Here is an 18,626-nt window from a genome sequence, read left to right as displayed (position 1 = left end):
AACCATTCTGACGAGTGTGAGGTGGTAATTTTGATTTGCATTTTCCTGATGATTGATGCTGAGCATCTTTTCATATGCCTGTTGGCCATCTTCTTTGAAGAAGTCTATTCATGTCTTCCTATTTTTTAATTGGACTATTTGGTTTTAGGGTGTTGCATTGTATCAGTTCTTTATATATTTTGGATACTAACATTCTATTGGATAAGCCATTTGCAAATATCTTCTCCCATTCTGTAGGTTGCCTTTTAGTTTTATTGATCGTTTCCTTCCCTGTGCAGAAGCTTTTTATTTTGATGTAGTCTCAATAGTTTATATTTGCTTTTATTTCCCTTGCCTCAGGAGACATACCTAGAAAAATGTGCTACAACCAATGTCAGAGAAGTTACAGGTTGTGCTCTCTTCTATAATTTTTATGATTTCATGTCTCACATTTAGATCTTGAATGCATTTTGAGTTTATGTTTGTGCATGGTGTAAGAAAATCAAGAACTTGTATTAACTATAAGATACACACACACAAAGTGAAAAGCAAAGTGTGACAGATTGCATTTTCCAGAAATGTCCATAATATTTCACAACAATATGCTCCTTCAGAACCTTGCCACAATCCCATCTAGGTCTATGTCCCAGGTTTATGTCCCTCCCCTGAACCTGGGTGGACCACTGTGGCTATTTTGACCAATACAATATGGCAGAAGCAATGCCATGGGACATCCAAGACTAGGTCATAAAAAACCATACAGTTTCCACCTCTCTTGGGAAATTCACCCTTGGAACTCAACTACCATACTGTGAGGAAAGCCCTCACATATGGAAAAGCCCATTTGAATAAAAACTAAGGCATCCATCCCTCAGCCCAGCTGATAGTCCATATCAACTTACTGGTCAGTGAGTGAGCCATTTTGGGAGGAAATATTCCATTTATATAAGGATCAAGAACAGGCAACACTAAACTATGGTGATAAAAGCCAGAATAGCCTGTCATGGAGAAGGTAAAGGTATTGTCTGGGAAATAGGAATTAGGGAGCCTGAGTGTTAGAAATATATCATGAAAATATATCATTTTATCATGATCTGGGTGGTGGTTATGCAAGTGTATACATATATAAAAATTCTTTGAGGCTTCTACTGTACAATAAAGATTTATGTACCTTACTGCATGTTACACCTCAGGAAACATTGTTCAGTGCATATAAACCACGCAGCACAGTTTCTGGCATATAGTACATGTGCAGTAAATGTTTGATAACAACTGCTTCTTACAATAGTCAATTAATATTAGAGAGTAGCAAAGGACCCATAGCCCTGGAGGGTACAGTGTATTCCCTGAGTTTGAGTTCTCTGAGTTACTGAATGTGACCAAAAGAACATGGAATATGGTAGAAGCAATCTGATGTTTTATCTTTTCAGGTCCTGGTTTGATAAAGCTCCCAGGAAAATCTGTCTTATTTCCAAGTGAACTATTAGCAGTACAGGTCCCAGGAAGAGTAAACACAAAACAGAGTTCTGTTTTAACAACCCTAGGACTGAGACTGGGATGATAAAATGGCCACAATAAATATAATGCCTATTAATAAAATGCTTTCTCCAGGGTTACCTTTCCTCAGAAAACAAATAAAACTACATGAGCATTTCCCAAGGAATGTGATCAATGAACTGCCCAGATAGATAATCTGCCAATGAAATGGACTGGAGGAAGTCTCAAGCATCAGGAAGTCTCAAGCATCAAAAGAGTCTTTTGTCATAGTTCAAAGGAAGCTATGATTACCGAAGCAGCCATCAACAAGAGAGGAACTCATGGCCACATGGACCAGAGGAAATTTATCAGTTTCTCAAGTGAGGGTAGGATAATGGTAGTCAACATGTAGTCAACCACGAATTTCTGTAGGAAATACTTATTATTTAACCTCTGTTTGGTCTTCCCAGTGAACCAATGGGAAGCTCTGATGTCCTCAACATGATGATCAACAACTACACTTGCCTATAGACTAAATTCTCCCTAGTAAAATTCCCTCCTAGTTCCCTAATTTTTCAGGACAAGAGAAGTCTATTTAAAAATTATAACATTGGGATCCCTGGGTGGCTGAGCGGTTTAGCGCCTGCCTTTAGCCCAGGGCGCAATCCTAGAGTCCCGGGATCGAGTCTCATGTCAGGCTCCCAGCATGGAGCCTGCTTCTCCCTCTGCCTGTGTCTCTGCCTCTCTCTCTCTCTCTCTCTCTCTCTCTCTATGTCTATTATAAATAAATAAATATTTTTTAAAGTAAAAAAAATTATAACATTGAAGCAAACTGGAAAGATTAATAAAATATTCATGGAAATAACTTTGATCCCTCCAAATAGTCTTTGTTCATTCTTAAAACCTCTATTTGCTCATTTCTCATATTCAAACTATCACTGAGTCCTAAAAATACCTGGCATCCACCCTCTTCTCTTCATTTCCATCCCTAGAAATTGGCTTCCTTCATTTCTCACCTGGTTGTCTAATCTGAATGGTTACATCCTGACATTTTAGCTCTCACTTACCTATACTCTACACTAACACCAGAGTGATCGTTTGAAAACATGACTCTAATGGCTTTACCCCTTTTCCCCTCTACCATATCACTCTGATGGGTTTCCATTGCCTTGAAGATAAATACCAAATCCTTAGCATGTCTATATGCCTTGCATAAGTTTGGCCCCTGCTCATCTCTTCAGCCATGACCTTCCAGCCATCAAATTCATTCAGGTCACACCTTAATTGCTCTTACTGCAGGGACTTTAAACATGCGATTGCCACTGGTTGGGAAGTTCTTAACCTCCCTCTTCACCTACTCAAACTCTATTATTCCTTCAGGTTTCACTTAAGTCATCACTTCTCAGTAAAACCTTCTCTGATCCTTTAGCACTTAACCACAATTTCAATTTTTCCAATTATTTGTATGATTATTTGATTAATGATCAAAACAATAGAATAGAGAGCAAGCTCCTTGAGGACAGAGATAACATAGTTTTTTACTCATCATTGTACCACCTAGTCCTGGCTGAGTGACTGACACATGAAAATGTTCAATAAATACTTGTCAAATGAATAAATGCACAAATTGCTGAATGACATTTCTAGATAGTACAGTCAAGAGTTATTCTGTGCCAAAACTTGGCCTTCTCTGATACTTTGTGAGAGGCAAATCTGCTTCCAGAAATTGTGAAAGGTATATGACTCATGACCCAAAAAGCAGTGACTACATCCATACTCTGAAAAGCCTTACTTGAAACTCATGATGAAGAAGTCCATCCAGTAAAGGAGGGTGCCCTATGAGAAAGGGGACTCCAACAGGATTCAAATGTGTCACAGTAAAAATATCCTCTAGTGATACCTGGTGCTGCTCTTCATCCTGGTGAGAGAGAGACTCCTCTTGAATGGAGATATGAGCAGCTGCCATTTTCTTAATCTGACATCTGACTCTGTTTATTATAATGGTCACAGAATCAGGATTTTCAACATACATACCCAATGAGCAATTCCTAGTGTTTAAATAGAAGAAAATGGACTAAAGGAAAATGGAAGCCAACAGTGTACTTCAGAAGGGATAGCATCTGGGAAGAGCATGGAGGACAGTCAAGATGTGAACCTGGAAAGGACCAAGATAACTACATAAATAAAGGAAAACTATTGTTCTACAACTCTAGGACAGCAAGGTCCAAGGGAAGAAGGGGGTGTTGGTTATAATGGTCAAGGTTACTTGAATAGGTTAAGGTTAAAATTAGAGCACATTGGGTACACTGCAATCAAAGAGTTAACACTTGCTGCAGGCTTCTGCTTAATCCTGAGGTAGAAAGTACCTTGTGATGAATGTATATCTGAGACCATGGTGATCTATTGGTAATAAGACGATTTGAATGACCTCTTACAGTCATGGTGTCTCTAGCTTCCAAGACTAACTGTCTTTGCCATGTTTCCCTGTCAACACTAAAAACTTGAGAGCCATTTTATTCCACCAGGAAATAAGCTTTATGTCTTGGAAATGCCTCATATTAAAAGCTCTAGTCCAGGTCAGAGACATTTTCTCTAGGTCACTTCCATAATTGAGACTCAAAACTCTTTTGAGTCACCAGTTTTCAGTTACAACCTAAGAAACTGTAGTCATAGAAGACCCTCAGTGTGTGAAATGTGGACTCAAAGAATGGATGGTTCAGTATGATATGGAATTCATTCAATCACCCATCCAATGTTGGAATGCAAAAGAGGATATGTAGGTCAGTGAATAAAAAGGAAATATACAGAATATTGTGTTAGCACTGTCTTGTGACCATGCATAATTGGGATCGTTATTTAGCACCGAGATGCTTACAGCTGGCCTGATTAGTAGTTGTGCCATATGAGTTAGTAGTTTTGTCCATGGATTTGTGAAAGTCACTCCAGAGTGGATAAGCTCAGTCTGTCATAATGCCTGACTGATGCCAACACTCCTCTCTAATTTTTCATTCTAAGAATGCACATTCTTAAAATGCAATATTCAGAATATTACCTAAAGGACCTTTGATATCACTGCTTATGTAGTAGTTCCTGGTTCCAATGTCTGTAACTACCATGATAGATTCTACATTGGTAGAATAGGATTATCCACGTACCCTGCATCAATCCCACTGCTTGCTAGTACCAGTATTGATGAGAGGCCCTTGGGAACCAGGTCACATTGATAGAGAGAATGCAATCAATAATGAAGGGGAAATACTGAGCTACCACTGAATGTACTCTACTTGAATTGGAAAAATACACAGGCTTCAATTTGTACTTGGCAAGTCTCCAGAGTGACTGGTTGTAGGCACTTCTCGGTGTTATTCATAAGAATATGATTATGTGCTCCAAAAACATGCAAAATGAAACTCCTACCAAAATCTATATATGCTATGATCATATATTATATATTTGATTTTCTAGAAATTTAGTGACCTACTTGAAGGTTTACAAATAAGAAAAATAACTTTAATTAATGTTGTGTATTAATGGAGATCTATTAAGAATCAGATGGATCTGTGTTTGAATATTCTCAAATTAAACACTATGTGGCAATTATTCTTAGTTTTTCACTCTAGTTTTACATGATAAATTCTAATATAAACAATTTAAACTGAGTTAAAACAAAAGTTTCCTAGGGACCTGGAGAATAACAATAAATATAATTACCATCAAGTAAAATAATACCATAGTCAAAAATTCAAGTGAATTATTCTTAATTCTCTGGTTATGTGATAAATGGAAATCAAGCTTGTATCTATTTTTTAAATGCTAAGATCATAGGAAACTGCTAAAATTTTAATGCAGTACATTTCTGTTAGGGATACTGATTCATTAATGTATTTCAACCTAGATACAATGGAGATCTTTGATTGCACTGTTCTAACCACAAATTAATTGGTGGGTTTTCAAAAAAAATGAATGTAATCTTTTATTAGAAGCCAGAAAAATATTTTTGAGCTGTTCTTTCCACTTGCATTTGAGTTTCAACTATTTCCCTGTTAAAGGTCACACGTTATCATGCAAATAGGTCAGTATTGGCGGACTGTCTCTGAGTCATCACTCTACAGTGATGTGGACATTCTGGACACCATGTCTAGACATCTGCTTATTCAGCGAGAACATGGGGCTTCTTGGGACTCATGCCAGCTCTTGTATTCTCTGCTTAGCCCTGGATGAATCACTGCTGATCCCTAGAGCCACATTTTTCAGTCTTTCAAATAGGATGAAAAACTGCCAGCCTTTCCATCTTCTGTTCTATGTAGCTCTCAGCACTAGGCAAAAATGCCATCTCCAAGGATTCTTATGAGGTCTAAATAGATAATGTTGACACTCCCTGGAAGAAAGATGCTGTGTCAACGGATGAGGCATTTATTATGATGTAATTGAAGACCCTTATTAAAGTAATGTAAATAAGACAGGATGTTTAAGTCCCTAAATAAAGGTTAAATATTCAACATAGCATTGCTCTTCTGATTGCAAAAGTAATACATGTCTGTTTTGGAAAAAAAAAAAATATATATATATATAAAGAAGATAATAAAAAAAAAACTTGCCTATATCTCCACACAAAAATAATTGAAAATATAGCAAAAATTTATAAGTGATTGCCCTTTTTCCCCCAAGAGTCATACTCAAAATAATATACTGATTGTCAAACAAACATCTTTGTTGAATTAAATGCATTAATATAAAATTTCAAAGTGTTTTTCTTCCTGTTTCTCTGAGAAATATACCAAGTTTCTGGGAAGAATTTGCTACAGTTAGAGGAATTTATATACATATTACTAATATATATACATATAATATATACGTAAGCATGCAAAACACACACATATTATAATACACACATACAATATATAGTACATAAAATATACATGAATCTCACATAAAGTCTATGTGTGTGCATATTTACATACACACAAATGCATGCGTGTAAGATACACGTGTGATATATATACAAATACATGCCAATACATATATGTACCTATACATGCACTTATCTATAAACTGAAGTCTACAAGCTTTACCTTTCTCTTAGATCCACCTAGATTCCTTGGCTTGACATCTGGATCTCCATCCTTCTATCATTTTCTCCCATTACACCTTTGGTCAAGCTGAAACTTTTTTTTTTTTTTTTAGCTCCTCATGCACTTTCTGGCCCCCAGGCCTTTGTTGGCATCACTTTTTCCACCTGTAAGGCACTCTGTATTTCTCATGCTTAAGTCTTCCAGACTATGGTTAAGAGCACGAGGTTTGGAATTAGAGAGTCTTTGTTGTTGTTGTTTTTTAAAGATTTTTTATTTATTTATTCATGAGAGACACAGAGAGAGAGAGAGAGAAGCAGAGACACAGGCAGAGGGAGAAGCAGGCTCCATGCAGGGAGCCTGATGTGGGACTCGGTTCCGGGACTCCAGGATCACGCCCTGGGCCGAAGGCGCTAAACCTCTGAGCCACCCAGGGACCCCCTAACCCCCCATTCCTTAAGCATGGGCTGTGCACAGTGACTTCCTCTCAGAAAATAACTTTACAGTGGGGAGACCTGACAGGTAATCAAAGTCCACTTCAACAGCAGCAAGCCATGTCGGTAGTATGTTCCTTTGTCACGCTATGATGAGAGTATCATGTCACTTTTATAGTCCTCCTTTCAAAAATTCAGAATTCCATTCTAATCACAAAAAGCATTAGACAAATCCCAATTGAGGGACATTTTGCAAAACATTTAACCAGTACACCTCAACACTCTCAAGTTCATTGGAAACGGGGCAAGTCTGAGAAAATGTCACAGCCGAGAGGAGCCTAAGGGGACATGACCACTAAATGTAATGTAATGTGGCATCCTAGATGGGATGGGATTTTGGAACAGAAGAAAAAAAAAAGTTTTTTTTTCAAAGGACATCAGGTAAAAAAAAAATACCCAAGGAAAAGTAAATAAAGCATGGACATTAGTTAATAATAATATACTGATGTTGGTTCATTAATTGTGACAAAGGCATGATACTAATGTAACAGGGAAATGGGGAGTGGGGTAGGTATATTGCTGACTCTATACTGTTTTCACATCTTGTCTATAAATCTAAAACTGATCTAAAATAAAAGGGTTATTTGGCAAAAAAGGTCTAGCCATACTATCAATTTTCTAGATTTTATGGGGCGTCTAAGGAGAAGGTGGCATCACACCTTGCAGCGAAACTTAACCATGCTTCTCCATTCACTTTCTACTCCTCTCCAGATTCTTCCTTCTGTGTTCTAGCTGAGTCTCTGTTCTCTATTTTCACTACCCCCAATCCTCCACTTCTGCTCCAATGTAACAGCATCCAAAAATCCCCAAGCATTTCAGGTTTTGTCCTCAGCCTGCATGGTCCACTCAGCAAAATAAATCCCCATATTCAGCTAAACAGCATTTGGACTTTTTCCTCCAGCATGTGCTTTGGATGGATCTGCTCTGCTGCCATATTCAATTTAGGGAAATGTTCTAAAAAGGTTTCATTCTAACTCAGTGTGTGGTTTCCAGAGAAATTCCAAAACAGCTCCAAAAGTAAAAAATGTATTTGGAAGAAGCTCCTGAACCTAACCTCAAACAGAGAGACGATGTCCAAAAGCCTACAGGATTGGAGGAGGTTTTGTGAAATTCAATTATAATGGTCATAAAAATCACAAATAAAAAAAAGAAGGCTCAAATGGCAGGCGCTTAACAAGCTGAGAGGCAAAATCAATGAGTGCCAAGAGAGCACAAAAAAACGAAGCTAAGGGGGAAAGTTCCTATTGAATTCTAATGATAGATGCTGCTTACACAGGGCTGACTTCGTCCTCAGATGTGGTGATGTTTCGTCCAGACTCACCCACTTGGTCTTCTGATTCTTCTGGGTAAACAACAAGTCACCTGAAAAAGAGCCAGGCAGAGCCAGGAATGCCGAGGTGACCAGAAGGCAGCGGTGTCAACTGCCTGTGACCTTGTCCACATTCCCATTTTCCGCTACCCACGCTGAGTGCAGTAGGCAGAGAGGGAAAGACCTAACCCTCTGAAGGTATAAACCACAGCAGGAATGCCCTTAACAGTTTACTAGTTGAGGTAAGCCAGTGATGCCTGCCAGAGAGAAGACAAATAACAGCACAAATGACACTCTTCTTAAAAAATCCATTATGTATAAATGTTTGTATGTATATTCAAAATCATACATAGCACTCTGGTTTTAAAGTCTTCAGTGTCTTCAGAATATTTTTGTTTCGGGGTGCCTGGGTGGCTCAGCCCATTAAGCATCTACCTTCAGCTCAGGTCATGATCTCAGGGTCTTGGGATCAAGCCCCACATTGGACTCCTGCTCAGCCAGGAGTCTGCTTCTCCTCTGCCTCTGCCTCTCCCCCATCTCACGCTCTCTAATGTGCACATTCTCTCTCAAATAAATAAATAAAATCTTTTTTTAAAGATATTTTTGTTGTAAGAAACAAATACATGATTTTACTTGGTGCTAATCTTATAGTAAAGGCTGAGAATCTATATTTATATAATCATTCTTTTCCTTTTCTTTTTAAGATTTTATTTATTTATTCATGAGAGACACAGAGAGAGAGAGACAGAGACAGAGAGAGAGAGAGGCAGAGACACAGGCAGAGGGAGAAGCAGGCTCCATGCAGGGAGCAGACGTGGGACCCGATCCCGGGACTCCAGGATCAGGCCCTGGGCCAAAGGCAGGCCCTAAACCACTGAGCCCAGGGATCCCAAGCCACCCAGGGATCCCATAATCATTCTTTTCATTTGCATACCAACCTCTATGGCTTACCTGTGCTTCCTGGCCTCCCATTATTGGGGCCTCAGAAGAAAACGGACAGCGTGAGCTGAAGGCAGAGAAGGGGTCAGAGCAGTAGCTACGAAGGCTTGCAGATAGAGAAGTCAGAAAGCAAGAGTGGAGCTTGCCAGTAGCCACGGTGGCCACAGCAAGGGCAGAAATCACCCCAGGAGGCAGAAGCTCTAAGACAGGAGGAGGCAGGAGAGGGTTGGAACAGCCCTATTCAAGAATCTCTATGAGCCAAGGATAATTAGGGGCCCAGTCCCAACATCTTTAAATCCTAACTTCACACAATGCCCATCCCCAGAAAGCCTCATAATTTATTCTATTACTCTTCCTACTTCTGCATTACTCATGTAGTAAATGGCAGACTTTGGAAGGTTGTCTAGTATTCATGCATTTTTTTTCCTTCAAAGACTTCATCAGGGATGTCTAGCTGGAGGAGCTGCTCTATATAAGCACTTATCCTGTACGGACATTCCACATGTATTCTCTAATCCTTACAATGCTATCAGATGGCTACTATCATATGGATGATAAAAATGAGGCTTAGAGGAGCAAAGAACGTAGCACAGATCATATCTCTGGAAGTGAAGAGGGACAGTTAAATCCCATGCTCATTCAAATCAGAAGCCGAAGCTCTGACCCACTCCAGAGGCCATGGGGAATCCTTCTGACCAGAAGGGAGAGGGTGGTGGAGAAAAGTGGTGGTCCTGCCTTCCTCCCAAACCTATAAGGATCCCTCCACCTTTAAATATTAGCAGTAAGTGCTTCATTCTCTTGAACATTTCTCTTCTTAATTCTAAATCCACCCATGGATGAGAGCTGCTTACCAGCTAAGAAATGTCTGCATTTTTCAAAATTTGGAGGGGGAGGGTACTTACCTTTTCAGATGACCTCTGAAGTTGCTTTCTTTGCTTACTTGAGATTATAAAATGACCCAATGGGCTGCTGGCTGGGTTTTTGTTGGTGACCCAGGAGAGATATTGTCTCTATTTCCTTCTCTTGCTCTCTCTCATTTGCTTTCTATTATTGTTTGTTTGTTTGTTTTTGTTTTTGTTTTTTTACTTTCTGAACCTGTTTGAAGTTTCTGAGCCGTTTCCTCAATGTAAAAAGGGGAAAGATGTTACTTGGCTCACTTGGCTGGATTCAGTTTATATATTGTCTAATCCTTCTATCTATTTCCAAAAGTGTGCAAGCCCCACCTGCACTTATCACTCTAATGATAGTCAAAAACCAGCTATGAAGGAAGGAAATAATTATTTCTCCTGTTAAACACCTCTATGCAAATAAACACTTTGAACAAACACCTATATGTATGTTAATACTTAAAGTTTTTAATGGGAAAAATGAGCTTTTTGTTGTTGTTGTTAATTTAGCTAATTGGGTTAGATTGTGACAATGCCACTTAGTGTAAATCTAAACTGCTTCTACATTTTGTCTTATTAACAGAGCAGAGAAACCAATGTTACAGAAGTATGTGGACAGAAATGGGATAGAGATGCTGAAGCAATTTTAGCAAGCTCAGGATATTTATTGACTCATCCAAAATAATTAATCTTCAATCTTTCACTAGCAGCCAGACTTAACAATTTATTCTATAAAATTTTGCTAAATTTATATCATCTTTGGATGAATAAATAGATTCCAGCTCCAAAAATTCCTTTTGTATGGAACACAAAAGTCAAAACATTCTATCAAATTCATAAATTGCCTGGTGATAAGAAAAGCTCTGAACTATTTAGTTTATCACCTATTTCATTGATAACTAGTGTTAAGAGAAATGTCATAACACTTTATAAAAACTCTGTTATTCCAAGCTTAACTTCTATTTTTGCCCTGTCATTTGTTTCTGTCATTAAAAAACAATGTTACTGGGGCACCTGGCTGGCTCAGTTGGAGGAGAGTGCGACTCTTGACCTTGGGGTCATGAGTTTGATTCCCATGTTGAGTGTAGGGATTACTTAAAAATAAAATATTTTTAAAAAAACAATGTTACTCTTTTTCCTTGCATGGAATATTATTTATTTAATATTTAATATTATTTAATAATATTATTAAAATATTACATAATTAAATTTATAATAACTTTAAATATAAATTAAATAATATTTAATTATTTAATATTATTAAAATGTGAAGCTATCAGACAATAAGAAAGATGGCTTTTTTTGTACCTTGAAAAAGTTGGAAGACTGGTTTCTTATCTTGCAGAAATGCTACAAGTTTAGAACTTAAGCATTTCCAACAGAATGTCCCCTGAAAACCCATCACATCTCAGCATTAACAATTGTTCTGGTCAGCTTCTATATTATAAGCAAATAAGAAGGATAATCTTGAATTTAACATGTTAACCTCTGCATAAATTCTCAACTGTTCTTGCACCACGAAGCACATTGTTTAGTTCAGCAGACATGTTTTCTTTATAGCAAGACTTTCTCGGGATCCCTGGGTGGCGCAGCGGTTTGGCGCCTGCCTTTGGCCCAGGGCGCGATCCTGGAGACCCGGGATCGAATCCCACGTCAGGCTCCCGGTGCATGGAGCCTGCTTCTCTCTCTGCCTCTCTCTCTCTCTGTATGACTATCATAAATAAATAATAATAAAAAAATTAAAAAAAAAAGACTTTCTCAATGAAGAAAGCAGTTGGAGCCCTTGATCAGGATAATCATTCCTTCCACAATGCTGTTCTGTCCCTGATGCTGTCATCAGAACACACTTCTACACAAAACTGAAACCTCAAACCGCATTTGCTAATGCTGATCAGGGGCTTGGATTTCATGGAGGTATAAAATAGCTCTGAAAGTTCCTCTTGGTTTCCATACTGATCTCCCAGCAGACAGGTAACACGTGGTTCACAGACCAGGTCTGTTGCAGACAGCACTGTGAGCACGTTCCCCACTGTTCTATCACCCTCCCATTCCTAGGACAGGGCCTGGCCCATGGCCAGCACTTGATAGTTATTTATTGAATGAATGGATGAAAGGTGAATAAAAGCCACAACGTGAGTCCAGGGTTCATTCCTTAAGCACACGTTAGGCTCTTGTGCTCAGTGACTGGAGACACAGAATGTGTGGCATGGTCCCTTCTCATTGCTTTACAGTCTATTAGAGACATGATACATATACAAGTACTATAAATCAAACCAGCGTAAGGTGGGGGCTCACAGGAGAGCTATAAATTAGTCTCATGGTTCAGAGGAGGAAAAAAAATCACTTTTTAGCTTAATGTAAAGGGTGATATTTGTGCTAGGCCTTGATAGATGAGCACAACTTGGATAAGACAGATGTTCATAGGCAAGGCAAGAATGTCAATGCATCCCTAAACTTAGTCTGCAAATTGGGAATCTTCTTTAGAGCCAAGCCCAGAACATTGCTAACACTGGAGTGGAGATGTCTGTAAAAATAAAGCAGCAGCGCCCTGATCCTGAGTTTCAGTTTCTCTGAGACTGTTTTAGAACTATGTATATGGGGGCACCTGGGTGCCTCAGTGATTGAGCGTCTGCTTTTGTCTCAGGTCAAGATCCCAGGGTTCTGAAATCGAGTCCTGCATCAGGCTGTCTGCAGGGAGCCTGCCTCCCCCTCTGTCTCTGTCTCCGCCCCTCTCTGTGTGTGTCTCTCATGAATCAATAAATAAAATCTTTAAAAATAAAAGAACTATGTATATGTTCATTAGAACTATGTTAACATAGATAATGAGAGGATAGCTGCTCAGCTACTGTCTGAGCAGTCTTGTAAAGTTTCAGTTATACAAGATGCATATTTCTGGAAATCTGCTGTACATAGTACCTATAGGTAATAATATAGTATTGTGAACTTTAAAATAGGTTAAGAAAGATAGATCTCACGTCAAGACTTCTTACTATACACACACACACACACACACACACACACCACAAATTTTTGGATGGATGTGTTCAGTACCTTGATTGTGATGATGGCATCATGGGTGCATGCATGTGTCTGGACTCCATCAAAATGTTTTCATTAAATATGTGCACATTCTTCGTATACCAGTTGTACCTCAAATAAGCCTGAAAAATAAAGATAAATAAATAAAAATAGTGTATATAGTGGATAGAATATGGAGCTTGGGGTCAACCAGAGTGTCTGCGCCCAAATGCCAGCCCTATCACCTTACCAGCTGATGTCCTTTGGCAGTTTGCACTATTTCTCTAAAATCTCCATTTCCTTTTCTATAAAATGGGAATAGTGCCTTCTTTAAAGTTTTTTGAGAGGATGAAATGAGATCTGCATAAAATATTTTGCATAAACTAAGCTCTCAACTAAAACAGATATATAGATGTACTCTCAATCTGGGACGTCAGAGCACCTGCAATCATTCTTTAAAGTCTAGTGACATCCAAATATATGTGAATTTATTCATACTCAATAAAGTGTCAGTTCTACAAAAGTTTGTTCTCAAAGCATCATAAAAATTAAAAGGTTTGTTAGTGCTTATTCGAGAAATACTTATTGAATATATATTATGTGCCAGGCACTATTCTGGTGCCGGGGAGAGTTATGAATAGAAAAGGAAAAATCCCTTGCCTTCATGGAATTGACAGTGGATAAAATAGATACTAAAAATATAAATCCATAAAAAATATGGTAGATTAGATGATAATATGTATTAAGGAGAATAACAAAGTAGTGAAGGGGGGTGGTTGTGGTGTGAAAGAAAGAGGAGGGGAAAGCTAGATTAATATCCAGAGGAAAGCATTCCTGGAAGAGGTAACATCAGTCAGAAGGTTCTGAGACCAGGTCATTCCTGGCTTGCTCCAGGAACTACAAGAAAGTCAGTATGGTTGGCTTGGAATGAGCCTGGGGATGGAATAGGTAAGGGGCAGAAATGGGGGGAATCAAGTGTGGTGCCCCAGGAGTCAGGTGGAGTAAGGGTTTAAAGAGAGGAGTGAAAAAAAAATAAAAAAATAAAATAAAGAGAGGAGCGATACAACTGTTGAGTGCTGCTGATAGCTTACATCAGGATGGGATGGGTGAAGTCAACGGACATTACCAGTGAGTTAGACAAGAGCAGCTTTGATGGAGTGGTAGGACAAAGGTTTGACTTCAGTGAGTTCAAGAGATAGCAATCAGAGACTTTGAAATCCAAAATCTCTTTCAAGGAATTTTGCTCTAAAGGGAAGGAGAAAAGTAGGGCAATATCTGTCAAGGAAATGGGTTCAAGAAACAGGATTTTTCCGATTTCAAATGGGAAATAACAGCAGGTATGTGAATGGATAGGATCCATGAAAGAGAGAAATTTTGACAAGGCGAAAGAGAGAAGGAATTCCTAGAACAGTTCTTGAGTAGGTGAGAGGATCTGAGGGTCAGTGATGAGCAGTAGGGTTGGCCTTACACAGAAGAGAAGATAGATACATGCAGATCAGGTTCTCTTCTAGTGGCTTCTATTTTCTTAGTGAGTTAGAGAGCAAGTTGTAACTAATGAGCCCAGAGTGAAGGGCGATTGGAGGTCTGAGGAGAGCAAAGGAGATGTGAGTGGTCATCTAGAGTAACGGAGGGCAGAGGTGGCATTCAAGGGCTGCCTTTGGTCAATCACCATCCATATAAAATGAAGCCAATCAATGTGCTTGCTATGTTTTGATCATTCTTATCCAACTACACATAAAAGGAAGGGATCCCATTGAAGAAAAACAACACAACTGAGTTTGATACAAAGAAAAGATAATAAGGCTTTCAAGAAAAAATTATCAGTTCTGAAAGAGAGGATTTCTCATGCTAATGAGCTCCATTAATCAGGAAACACTGGAGGCAACGGCTGAGATAGTCATAGCTTGGATATTTTATTAAGAATCCAATAAAAGGAATTGCCTCTGGATTAAGTGAGAAGTTTTAATTATTCATATCACCGGCTAATAGGAAATTTTAAATTAAAGTTTTAGGTGTATGAACCCAGTTTAAATCATTCAAACTATTTCCATTAATGCTTAGCCTACATTTGATGGATTTTTTTTCCAAATAATGTATTTGTGAATCTAATCCTAAAGTGCAAAAGCACTGCACATACATCATTTGATGAGCAAAAGAACCCTATGAGGAAGGTAAATAAATCAGAAATAATCTCAGTCTTAGAGAAATAAAGATACAAGCCATTAGCAGCCAGGTTACCAAGAGTCAGAGGGCTATTTAGTCTTAAATCTGGGGTGTCAATCCTGTTTAAAACATTAGACTCTTAAAGATGCAGGTACAGTCAGGGAAATAAACTTTAGAAGATAGAGAGCAGGGACATCTGGGTGGCTCAGTGGTTAAGTGTCTGCCTTCAGCTCAGGTCATGATTTCAGGGTCCTGGGATTGAGGCCTGCGTGGGGCTCCCTGCTCAGTGGGGAGTCTGCTTCTCCCACTCTCTCTGCAGTTCCCGTCACTTGTGCTCTCTGGTTCTCTCTTTGTCAAATAAATAAATAAAATCTTTAAAAAAAGAAAAATAAGTGAGAGAGCAGAAGGCACTTACATGCCAGCAACTCAGAAAATCTGTGTCTACTAGCAGTTGCCCACCAGCACCACTGGATTTTCTCTGCTGTGCCAGTTCTCAGTGTGCCCCAACATCAGGCAATAGCTTATGTGGCCAGAGGCCCAGGCCCAGTGTAACAAGCTTCAAACCCCAGGATCCCATCTAGGCCTGAGATTTTTGGCTGCCTACCTTATTATGTATTCATTTCCCCCTGTTCCTTACTAATAAAAACACTGATTTGTATCATGGTGTGTGGCTGCCTGGAGAATGACCAATACATTTCTGCACCTTTAGCCACTGAAATATATGTAGAAAGGGATGACAAATTTGAGGAAGTCTCCTTAAAAGACAACTGGTTCTTCTTTTGCCCTTTCTGATCTCTATCTCACCACCTGGGAAAAAATGCTATGACTGGTGATGCTGTAGTTGCCACCTAGGACCATGAGGTTGAGGGTCCCGCCCCCTGTGGATGATAGAACTAAGAACTGAAAAGTCACCTGGCAGATCCCTAGTGACTTTGTGGAGCACCGTCCCAGCCCTGGATCACTTATCTCTGGACCTTGCTTTCAGGTAAGAAAAATAAACTCCTACTTTGTGTAAGTCATTGCTTTTTTTTTTTTTTTTTTTTAACATATAGCACTCAACTGAATCCTACCAGACATGCCAACTCTTAAAATAAGTTAGGGTTACAGTCACAGGTGAAAAGGACAGAAAATGAGAGAAGGGGAGAAGATGCCCATTGCACCACTGTTGTACCCTTGATTGCATCATCTTATTGTTTCTCACTTCCTCACAGCCTGTGAACCCCACTTTAACAAAATATCACAGGCATCTTTTGGGGATCTAAAATTATTAAGAAGTTAGCTATTGATTTTTTTTCTATCTTCCCTGCTAAATCCTAAGTTGGTATTCTCAAAGCCTGGTCCATGGACCACCTGCCTCACAATCTCCTGGGGAGTTTGTTAAATCCGTAGAATCCTGTACACAAACCCAGATCCTTCGCACAAAAATCTCTCTGGTAGGGCACAGGAATCTGCATGTTTAACATGCCTTCCACTTGATTCTTAAGCCCATTCATGTTGAGGACTACGCCTGCTATCTCCCTGCGTGCCACTCATTTATTTGCCTTTAAAAATTATTTGTTTTCACATCTGTATTCCCCAGTACTTTGTCCTTAGTGGGCCATAATGTGTATATGAATGAATTAATCCTATATTTGCATTTGTGAATTTTCATTTGTAAATTTTAGCCATTTACACTATCTCATTCTTGTATCACTTCTTCTAGGTGGCAGGTGAGGGAGGGCAGGGATTATTCTTGTTTCAGAGACCAAAATAGATCCAAGATGATAAGTGGTCTTTTTTTTTTTTTTTTTAGAGCTTATAAAGAGCTGGTATTTAAACCAAGATCTTCTTACTCAGAGGTCAAGATACTTTCATCCATCCACATCTTGTGATCCTATGTGGATGGATGGATGGATGGATGGATGGATGGATGGATGGATGGATGGACCCATGGTGTGGGCAGTGAAAGAATTTACCCAAGGAAGAGCAAAGGATATAGAAGACCAACATTTCATTTGCTTTGCATAAAGATAGGATCTGAAGATCTTAAAATGCTTTATTCTGAGCATCTTATTCATCTTCACAATATAAATATGGATTTTATATACATTCATAATCAGCCACCAAGACAACATAACAAACAATTCTTTTTTTTTTTTTAAGGAGACAGAAGTTTACTGAATACAACTTAAGGGAGCAGCGGGCAGGACAGCAAGGGAGAGACTGTCTGCCACAAGGGGTGGGGGAGGCTATAGTTATGAGGGGAGTGAGGAGGTTTGGGAACATATGGAATTTCTTTTTTCTAGTCTCTGTGCCAGGTTGTCAACCAGGGCCTATGGCCATCTCCAGGCGGGCTGCTTAATGAGCCTGTTTGCTTTCAGCCCTGTGGTCACTGTAGGCCCTATTCCCTGACTCAGGTTTCTATTGCTCAAGCCTGTTGCCTACAGGCATGTCTACATCCCCCCTTGATGGACAGACAGTGACAAATCTTTGGCACCTGGGCGGAGGTCTCCAGGAGCTCCTCCTGCTGGACAGGGGCACCCTCCCACATACACACTTGCCCCACTGTCAGGGATCCCATGCAACTCAGACTCAAGTTTGGGATTAGATAAACGTGCTGACAGGCCATGTGAGTGAAATTCCTTGGTGGCCAGGCCAGGGGATCTAGGGGAGGGGACCCTCCGATGGTAGAGACTGGAATCCCTGTTGAACCATCCTTCCTATTACATGGGATTGTTGGATTCACTCAGCTGCATGGACACATATTTTGCCTACAGATCAAGTTGGTGGCTGGATCCACAGGAACAAAGGGAAAAAGGAGTCCCCAAAAGAAGCAAGGTGGCTGAGAGTCAGCCAGCCTTGGGAAAGGGTCCCAACCAAGCCTGGAACGTGTGCAGATTCACCCTGAACTAGCTTTCACTGCCAGCTTCACCCAACGTTGGGAATGGAGGCCACAGGGGGACAGGGTGGGAGTGGAAGAGGAAGGGAGCCCTTCACACTCACAGGCACCATGGTCCAACCTGTTCATGTTCACTCTCACACCTGCAGAGCTCACCAGGCAGCCGCCCTGGCCTGGGACCTTCAGCTGGCTGGGATGTCCTAGGGTGAGATCACCCAAGGGCCAAAGAGCAAAAGAAGAGGAAGGGAAGGATCCCTCCAAAGAGCAACCCCACCCTTTGGGCTCCCCCTGGGAGCTTGGGATCCTCAACCTCAGCCTGAGGTCATCAGTACCCAAGGAGTACTACAGTAGGCCCACTGAGGTGAAGTCCTGAGAAATTTCTGGAAAATCTGGGGAGAGTCCTGGCCTAGCATG

This window comes from Vulpes vulpes, chromosome 14 (genome assembly GCF_048418805.1).
Source record: "Vulpes vulpes isolate BD-2025 chromosome 14, VulVul3, whole genome shotgun sequence".
NCBI classification, from domain to species: domain Eukaryota; kingdom Metazoa; phylum Chordata; class Mammalia; order Carnivora; family Canidae; genus Vulpes; species Vulpes vulpes.
The sequence above is the reverse complement of the archived record's forward strand: the minus strand, read 5'-3'. Positions refer to the sequence as shown.